Below are 10,474 nucleotides of genomic sequence, written 5' to 3'. Positions count from 1 at the left end.
GAAAGAGAAGAAAACGTTTCGTTCTCTTTTTCTTTTGATTCCCTTTTTTTTCCTCCCTTGTATTTGTTTTTAGGTCCTCTTTTTTTTTTTTATTTACTCTTTTATCTCTAATTTTTATTTTTCCTCTCACCCTTATTTAATCATATTATCATTTTAATCCAAATATTTTATAAGCAATTATATATATATATATTTACATCTTCTCCGTAATATATAATTATGAAAAGTTAGACAATCTCTAATGCAAATGTTAATGTCAAATATATATTTGACACTAAAAAGTATGATAGCACATATTATTTTCATTTATGCTATGATGTATAATGCTATTTGAAATGCTAAACTCTATTTTTCCTACACTAATTAAGCTTTGAAAATTGTAAAAGTAAATTTTTATTTTAAAATATTTGAAAAAACAAAATCTATAATGATTAATTAAGCTTTGAAAATTATAAAAGTAAATTTTTATTTTAAAATATTTGAAAAAATAAAATCTATAATGATTAATTAAGCTTTGAAAATTGTAAAAGTAAATTTTTATTTTAAAATATTTGAAAAAACAAAATCTATAATGATTGAATGAAATAGCAACAATATCAACCAATAGAAATCAAGTGTCAAAATTGTTAAAAATTTACCACAATGTATAACGTATGGTTAGAAGTGAAAGTTTGAATTGCCCGGCTCGGGTCTGCATGGCCCGAATGCGAATTTCATGCCAGTCCGGGTTGGGCCGAAATGTACAAAGTATTTTAAAATGAAAATTTTAAAAATATGTGTTCGAGCCGGCCCGCTCAAATAAGGTTTCAGGCTTGAAACATAGGCTCGACCCGGCCCGAACCCTTAAGCGGGACAGGACCAAACCAATATTGTCGAGCCTCGGGTCGGCCCGTTTAGCCTGGTCTAAACTTGCAGATATACATATTTACCACAATAAATAGCGTTGCATTGAAAAATATTTTTTACACTCAAATATTAAATTTATATCAATTATAACATTGCATTGGAGATGCTCTTATACTCTTATTGAATTCTATTAAATTATTATAGTTTTTCTATTTAATAATAACTTTGGTATAATTTCATAACGTGAAAAACACAATCCTCGCCATAAAATTCCCTAGTGATCTCTATCTTTCAAGTAGAATTCCATAATATTTTTTAGTAGGCTATCATTCTTCAATATATTTACGAATGCAAATTTCTTTGTAAAGAAATCCCCAAAATTTACGATGCATGGTTGTTTTTCAAAACATACTTCAAGTAAGTATCCATAGTTTTGTTGAGTTAAAAAATATCCTTTAAAAGAATTACCTCGATAAATCATTATTTAATATATTTTTTTAATTTAAAGAGGAGAGATTTAAATTTATGGTAAATCATATATGAAATTACCATTACGATACGTCTGTAATTTAGCCATATGTTTGATGTTGATAAAATTACAAATTGAATTTTGATATAATCAAAATTACTTTGAAAAAATTACTTATTTAAAAATGTAAATTATACCATAATTATTTTTAAAAAAAAATTACTTTGACAAAATTAGACAGATTTACCATTTACTTTCTAAAGGGTCGGTTTTGCACATATATCCAATGACGGGCACATTCCCCCACTCATTTATGTTAATATTTATCTCTAGAATTTTGTTTCAATAAAGTGCCCCCACTAAAATAATTTTGGTACCGTAAGGGCTCGTTTAGTTCGCTGATTTGAGTTTTTAATTTAAGTTGAAATGTGATTTTATGTGAGAGCTTTTTATTGTAACAAAAAAATTAAATGTGACTATTTCTGAGAACTTTTTACTGTAACAAAATTTGAATTTTAAATTTAAATTGGTAAAGTGAACGGGGCCGCATATATCCCAACAACTTTTATCTGATATTAGAAAACTCCAATCTAAAACCATAATTTCAAAGCGAAGAAACTCCTAACTAATCACAAATTCGATCTGACCACATTAATACTTGTTGGGTTCCGCCCCATTTGTGGGTTGGAACAAATAATGGGCTTTAAGCCCAAAAGAAAATGAAAAAAAAAAAGAAAGAAGCTTGCTCTGGTAAACTTAACTCACGTGCAGCATTAACAAAAGAAATTGAGGGCTGCGGTGAGTTGCAGCCGAGGAAACCAGAAAAAGAGAAGGGAAGAACAGGAGAGAAAGAGAGGAGTAGGATTTTAGTGCTTGTGTAAGACAATTAGGTGGCGAAACGTTATCTGTTTGGGCTCAAATTTGACATGGAGAATTTTTGTGGTGAGCTCTTCCAATCTATCAGACTTGATTTATCATTTAGCATCTCTTTAGTACTCTTTTGAGTATTCTTATTTTGGTGAGACCTAAATTTTTCTTTGATATTATTGTTATTATCTATTTTTTATGATAATGTCCATATTGTTGGTGAACTAAGAATAGTGTTTCTTGATGATATTATTGTTGTGAGCCTCTAGTTTGATTCTAGAGAGAAACTTTGTAATCCTATTGTTAATATAGTGGAAGAAATTTAAGTGTCCTAAGAGTCTCGTAGTTTTTACTCTCAATTTGAGAAGTTTTTCATGCTAAAAATTAGTGTTTCATTTGTGGTTGATTATTTTGATTAATTGGTGCATTAATTATTTGGTTTTGTTGACATTTTGTTTGAAATTTTATTTTAACACACAAAAAGATAATATTTTATTCCGCAATTGTTAGTATTAATTTTCTCAACAATATTAATCCTTTTTTTTCCCTCTACAAAAGTCATGAATCATGAATAATCTTATCTTAGCTCTTAAGAGCCGTCAGAGTGCTCTCGTGTTCAAAAATAAAGCTTTGACTATAATATATAGTCATCAAATTAGGGCTAGCTTCTCGATGAACAAGAAATTAATAAACCAATAAAAAAAAGGAACTTCAAACATTAAAATTTAGCCTAAAGTTCCAGGAATTTGAACGACGAATATATATGATCTCATGACGACAACAAAATTTTATAATATTGACCATATCGACCATTCGTCACTGCTTTCAAAATTTTTACTACGCCTTTTGGCAATCTTGTTATTTTGACTGACAAAATGAGAGGCATATATATCTTCTTTTTTTTTTCCCTATTATAACATTAGAACTTTATTTTTAATAGAAATAATTAGATTGATTAGAACTTTCTTGTTACTTACGTACGCACACAGATTAGTATAAGATAAAAATGTCCACCCAGTGACAAATGATATCTTTAGTAGGCCTTTGTTATTTATTTATTTATTTATTATTTCGTAAGCGATTGCGCATAATATATTCCTTATATATCTAATCCAAATGATAAGCACAGACGCTATATATAAGTTATATAATATATATAGCAGCCATATGTCCTACAAGATGCAAATGAATTGTATCTAACAACTCAGAACTTTTATTGGCAGCTTTGTTTGTTCATTTGAAAAATAAAGCTAAGTAATCACGTAAATGTATAATATACACGAAATTATGTACATTATTATAATATGTATATACATATTAAATTTTTACCCTCTTCTATGATTGACCTTTTTTCTTTATTTGCTCCTAAATCCTAAAACGCTAAAAAAAAAACAAAAAAGTTTTTAATGCACGTCGTATACACTATATATACAGATGTTTCATATATACTTTGTCGGATTCAGAAACACCTCTAAACGTGACACACAGAATGATAGAATTTTATCCATGGAGCAATAGTCGCATGATATCAGTCTGGAGAAGGAAAGGAAAAAAAAAAAAAAAAAAAAACTGTAAGAAAGTGGGGTTGAAAGAAAAAATTCGTGTCAAAGGAATGAAAAGCATAAATATAAGATCAGTTGAAATGGAGGGGGGAAAAGTCATTATGTTATATATAGTAATTAGAATATTTAATGGTTAGGATCACGTAAACATCGATACGATTACATCATCTTGTACGTATGCTCTGACGATGGTTAAATTAAATTATGTGTAATTTGAATGCAATTTTCAAGTTTTTGACCAATAACATTACAGCCAGCCAGCCAGCCAGATTATTTAACTTATAAGCAGTAAAAAGCTACAAAACAGTGAGCCCTTGTAGTCCATAGGCTTTTTTTTTTTTTTTTTTTTTCCCGGTATCTATAGAGGAACCGTCTTTCTTACTTAACATGTAATTATGAAAATATAACATCGATTTTAAATAAAAGTAACATAGTCTTTAGGTAGCTATATCATTTAGTGTTATTTATTTAATTGTTAATGTTACGTTTAATAATTATTATGTTATGTTTTTATAATTATGTGTTACGTCGAAAGGACATTCTATTGGAAGGGAAGGGCTGGAAAAAAAGCTTGTATATAGATTATATATATGTATCTATGCACGTTTGAAGAATTAAGGGTCCGTTTGGTATAAGTATTGAAATCAAGGTAATTTGAGTCATTTGTGGGTTGTTTGATTGGGGAATTCGTATCCCGATTCGAATCATGGTTCGTGATTCGCTACAGTATTTTCTTTCACAAAAAATACACATAAATCGAAAATGATTCTAATGCATGAACCAAACGTCTATTTAGAATCATGATTCATGATTTGAATCATGATTCAGAGTGATTAGAACCTTCGTTTGGATGTGTATATGCATGATTCTAACCTAAAATGTGATTCGAACCAGTGTTTGATTGTGTTCTTTTTTTAATTTGAATCATCACCAAAATAAATGTAATTTAAAAAATTATATAATAAATATAATTCGTGATATAATTAAAAAAATGAAGTACTAAAAAAAATTATACAAATAATTATAACTCAAAATTATAACAAGCTAACTATAATTTTTTTAATTTTAACGTGTCATATTAAAATAAAAATGATTAATTATATATATATATATTTTAAAAACAAATCCTACAAACACATGGACGTAACAATGAGAAGTACATATAAACAAGGGGAAAAAAAATGTCGTATGCTTTCCAGCTTTCCAGCTGTCATCACCCACACAACTACTCCACTGTTTGTGTACTGTAAGCCTGATTGCAGTTGGGCTGAATCAAGGGGGGTTGATTCCGAATCAAGACCCACATGACTCAGACCTTGATTTAAATCAACCGGACAATTTGGTGGATCCAAACATGGATTCTTACATTTGACTTTGATTATGTGATCCGAATCTTTCAACTAAACGAGTCCTAAGTTTGTGTTTCTTATAAAAAAAAGGAAAAAAAAGTATATGCATGGTTTGCCGGTCATTATATTTTTATTTTTTAATATGTGGGACTGAATATTTTCCAACTATACGCATGGTTTAAATGTAGCAAATTTTATTTTTTTCATAATATATACACACACGTGTATGTATGTGTACGTAAATTAATTTGCAATTTACATGCGCTAGAAAAGAAATTAATTGAAATTATAACGTACTATTTGGAAATCGCTATGATGCTAAAAAAAAAAAAAAAAGATAATTGCCAATTGGACCACATGCATATGTGATCTGTTATTATTTAGAAAGTGAAGCAAATTTGAAGCCTGTTTTGTCTTGGTATGTACATCATTATTGTCGTTTTCAACAAAATGGAGAAAATAATTCATGTGCAATATTTGAATTCCGGTCCACTCAACATGACAAAAGCAATTCCGCACACATTCGTTCACATTGCGTGTGTATATACATACATATATATATATATATATATTCCCATATTTATAACCGGCATAAAATATTTGATCTCATGGTTACAAAAAAATTAAATAGTTGATCTTGATGGGACCGAATTCTTATTATGCCTCGACATAAAATTTTTATATTTGATAATAACCATTGATAAAAATATAACTATTGAAATCTCGTTTATACATATATAAATATATATACGTATATATAATATAACTCATAAACGGAATAGTACTAAATTCTGTTAATTAACCAAAAAATGAATTAGTTAAGATTACATGCAAACTTGTATATTTCACAATATGTAAAGGACGTACTCATTTACTTTGTCAAAAAACCTATTCGGATTTAAATTCACGAGGACGATATCGTTTTCACTCAGCTATATCATAAAACGAATAATAGATATAGCAGTACAGTGAACAATAAGCGATGCGAATAAATTTGCTGTTATTTTTTTTCCTCATTCATTTAATAAGTCGAAGTAATAATTCATATATAATTCTCTCTCTCAATTATTCGTTAATTCATCACTCATCAATTTCAACCAGATACTTGTTTGAAAAAATTTGAGAGTGAGATGTTAGTCTAGACTTAGCTACATAATTCATATGGTTTATAGCTTTCACTAGGAGAAAAAAAAATAAAAAAATAAACAACCTATCTAACTGGGCATAAGTGGGCAGCTACAGCTAGCTAGTTAACGTTATTTGATGAGTGTGGGTTTAGGGATATAGGTTAGTTAGAATTAGTTAGACAAAATGCCGGTGATGAACTATCTAATTGTCCAATTAATTATATCGAATAAGCACAAACTCTTTCCACCACTATATGCCAATTTAATCACGTGGGTCTATTGCTTTTATTTTTACTTTTTGGCAATAAATATTGGAACCACATTTCAAAAATAGTTAAAAGAAATAAAAATTATTCATTCTTTAAGTTTTGAACGTTAGTACAAATTTTAAAGTCTTATTAGAAAGTTTTTTTGTTTTTTTTTTTGTTTTAAAAGTCACAAAAATGTAGCTTTAACGAACAACTCTTCCAAAAAGTCAAAATACTTACGAAAAATTATGCAAACACTTTTATAATTAGTTTTGGATTAAAGGAAGTTGAAAGCTGTTTTTTAAAAAGCAATGTCAAATAGATCTCACCCAAGCCATGCCCTTTTCTTTCAAAAGCATACGATCCGAACAACTTACAAGTTTAATTAATTCTGACCCCTAAAAGACCTTAAACATAGGAATAATAAGGCTTTATTTTTTTTTTGGAGCGTAAAACAAAGCCTTGTGTTTACCCCGTTTTCCATCTAGCAACTTAGGCTTTTTAGATATAACTGATTTAGTAATCTAGTTTAGTATCAAAAGACTTGTACGTATTACGTCCTTATTCATATCTAACCGTCAAGTACTATTGGAACGTCACAAGTTTATCTGATGGCAAAAGGAGAGCTTTGAGGAGCAAAAAGAGAAATCTAATTCTATCACCCTAGGCTACACGTCCGCATTCAAGGATATAGTCTATATATATATATATATATATACACACACACACATACATATATGTGTGTGTATATATATGTACGTGTAATAGGATAATGAGAAAGGTACTGATATGGGTTGGCTCCGGTTGAAGAATATTATTCAAATTGGCTTATTAAGCTTTATAAATATTTAGAGAGTTTCTCTTACAGGTAGTCTTATTAGTAGTATTAGTTTTTATATGTTGTATCTGATTAAAATTACATTATATTAAAAAATATGTAGAATAAGAAATTTTTAATATAAATCTAACAGTTAAAAATAAAGAACTATCGAGAATTTATTTTTTCTGATCCTATTGAAAAAACTCCAAAATATTTAAGGTCAAATTTGTGTAATATTCTCCGCTACCGGTATTCTGGAAAAATCCATATGCCTTTTCCAATATTTATTCGTTGGTGCTTAAACGTTTTAATTTGAGTAGTACCGACAAAATTGCAAATTATATATATATATATATATGTGTGTGTGTGTGTGTGTGGAAGGAAGTAGATGAATTATAGTTTGGCACGTTGTATCGGTCACATTCATTTGATTAATAAGAGATGTAATTGCTTTGTTGGACATGGAGGCTCCAAAGCGACCACTGACCACCACCAACCCTATTCAAACGTCTTTATGTTATTATCTCTATTAATATGATCACGACCTTTGGATCAAATTTCCTAGCTGCTTCATCTTGGGAATATTCAAACCCACGCATGTTCATGCATGATTTAACTCCTTTTTCTGTCTCAAGAGTCTCTGTCTCTACTTGAAAAAGAAAAAAAAAATACACATTTAGACAAAAGGAAACATATATATATATATATGTGTGTGTGTGTATTTAATATTTAATGATCAAATATATTTGGTTGAAACATCCATTTTGAAATTACCATGTTTACTTAAAGAATAGAAGAATTCTACGATAGACTAGAAAAGATTACCTTTTTACTACTGCGTAGTTTGAATTTCTCAACCGCTATGAGAAATCTATATTTTTTTTTAATAGAAACAAATCTATTTATTTGAAACACGCGTTGAAATTACCATGTTCATATTAAAAGAATACAAAAATTCTAAGATAGGTTAGGAGAAATTACCTTATTAGTAATGTGTGGGTCTTGATCATTAAATAGGGAGAAAGAGATAAATAAGCCAAAATTTGAGATGAATTAAAATTAATAAGTTAATAGTTTACATAAATTAATAAATAGGTCAAATTACTGTTTTCGTCCATAATTTGTCTGGTTATGAACCATAACTTGACAAGTTATTGTCCATAAATCACGATTTTTGTCCATAACTTGTCCGGCTATGAACCATAATTTAACAAGTTTGTCCATAACTTATCTAATTATGAACCATAACTTGACAAATTATGACATATTAATTTTTATAATTAAAAATTAGCCTATATACTCCCTTAAACTTTTCATATTAGCCTATTTTTTACTATTTTGCTAAAAATATTGTGCATTAATGAGGCCTTCTATCACATGTTATACCATTTGCTTAAACCCTTTGATCTAATTGCTGGGAGAGGTTTAGCGAGAGTTTGCGGGTTCGATTCCATATATAAAAATGTAATTTTTATTTCTTATTTTACAGGATGACTCATGATCCACGTGCTTTTCTTTTTCTTTTTTTTTTTAAAAAGAAAAACCTTTCCCAATAAATCAAAAAAATGGAAGAAAAATAGTTGTTCAAAATACATATACAGTTGAAAGTGCAGATGACGCATGTATAGGTTTAAGGTTCTCTTTCCTGTTTTCCTCTCTGCATTTTAGTCAAACAACACGGACTAGAAATAGTCGCTGTTTTGCATTTTCCACATCCATTGAATCTCAAAAGATCAATCAAATAAAATATTCCCATTCATTTCATAAATTCGAGTTTTACTACAGTAAAAAACTCTCAGTCACATCTAATTTTTTTATTACAGTAAAAAATTCACATAAAATCACATCTCAATTTAAATTAAAAATTTGAATCAGCGAACTAAACGAGCCCAATTATAACGTATGACCATATATCAAAGGCAAAGGTAGCATACAATGAAAACATGCACACTAATACGAAACGTGTAAAAAATATATGTAGGTACCGTTCATTTTACCAATTTGAGTTTTGTTACAGTAAAAAGCTCTCAGCAACAGTCACATGTAACTTTTTATTATAGTAAAAAGTTTTCATATAAAATCACATCTCAACTTGAATTAAAAACTCGAATCAACGAACTAAATGAGCCTGTAATTATCTTATCACTTTGAGTTAATATTTCAGATGAAACGTTTTGAACCCGGCCGGGGTAATTATATATACATATAAAAAGTAATTAAGTATATAAAATATGCAATTCTAGTAACTATAGATATACAATGAAAAATAGTAATGGCAAGGCCAAAGATATATATATATATATATATATATATATATTGAAAGATCTAATCATATTTGTAAATTTTTAAATATGCATAGAAAGTATAACTCATCAATAATCTGCAGGCACATGTTTGGACCAAAGTAAACTGCTCTATTATTACCAGAAAAGGTGCCGTGTCACTAATTTATAATAACGTTTTCCATATATTAGTACGGCTAACAAATTATTGCACTGCCTTCTAGAAAACAACCAAAAAACTAACGAACAATTTTTTTTTCTTTTTTACTTGTGAATATAACGTGTTTCATCAATTTTATAAAAAAAAATCGTGTTTCGTACTAGTATATATAATATGGCTATAAAACGCAGAAGCATAAAACTAATAATTGATCTCTCTTTTTTAAAAAACTAAAATATTTTCTAAATAAACTATTAATTAAGCTACTTTGTTGTTTATTATTAAACCATTTATCAACTATGTATATATATATACATATATATATATATATCCATGATTTTTTAATATTATCAATTTGAATTCAAATCTAGAAGAAAAGTATACCAGCACGAAATCAAAGTTCGGTCAAAACCAACCAAGGAGTATTATAATAGTAAAACATTAATTTTCAAATAATAAGCCCAGCTTTATAAAAAAAAAAAAAAAAATTTAAATAATTACTTTACCCCAAACTTCATCATGAATCCTCCAAAATGTTTATGACCAATCTAGTAGTATAATGATATTGTGATATCACTAAATTACGTGCCGTTTACGACATCTCAATTAATGTAGTACTAGTAGCTAGGATAAGATATATGGCCCAATGTAATGTTAATTTTGTTAGGCATCAGACCAGTCCATCCATCAAAGCCGCCACATTATCTTTAATAATTTCAATCAAATCCCACCTCTAGTAATATA

This window comes from Morus notabilis, unplaced genomic scaffold (genome assembly GCF_000414095.1).
Source record: "Morus notabilis unplaced genomic scaffold, ASM41409v2 Scaffold689, whole genome shotgun sequence".
NCBI classification, from domain to species: domain Eukaryota; kingdom Viridiplantae; phylum Streptophyta; class Magnoliopsida; order Rosales; family Moraceae; genus Morus; species Morus notabilis.
Note: the sequence above shows the minus strand (reverse complement) of the source record.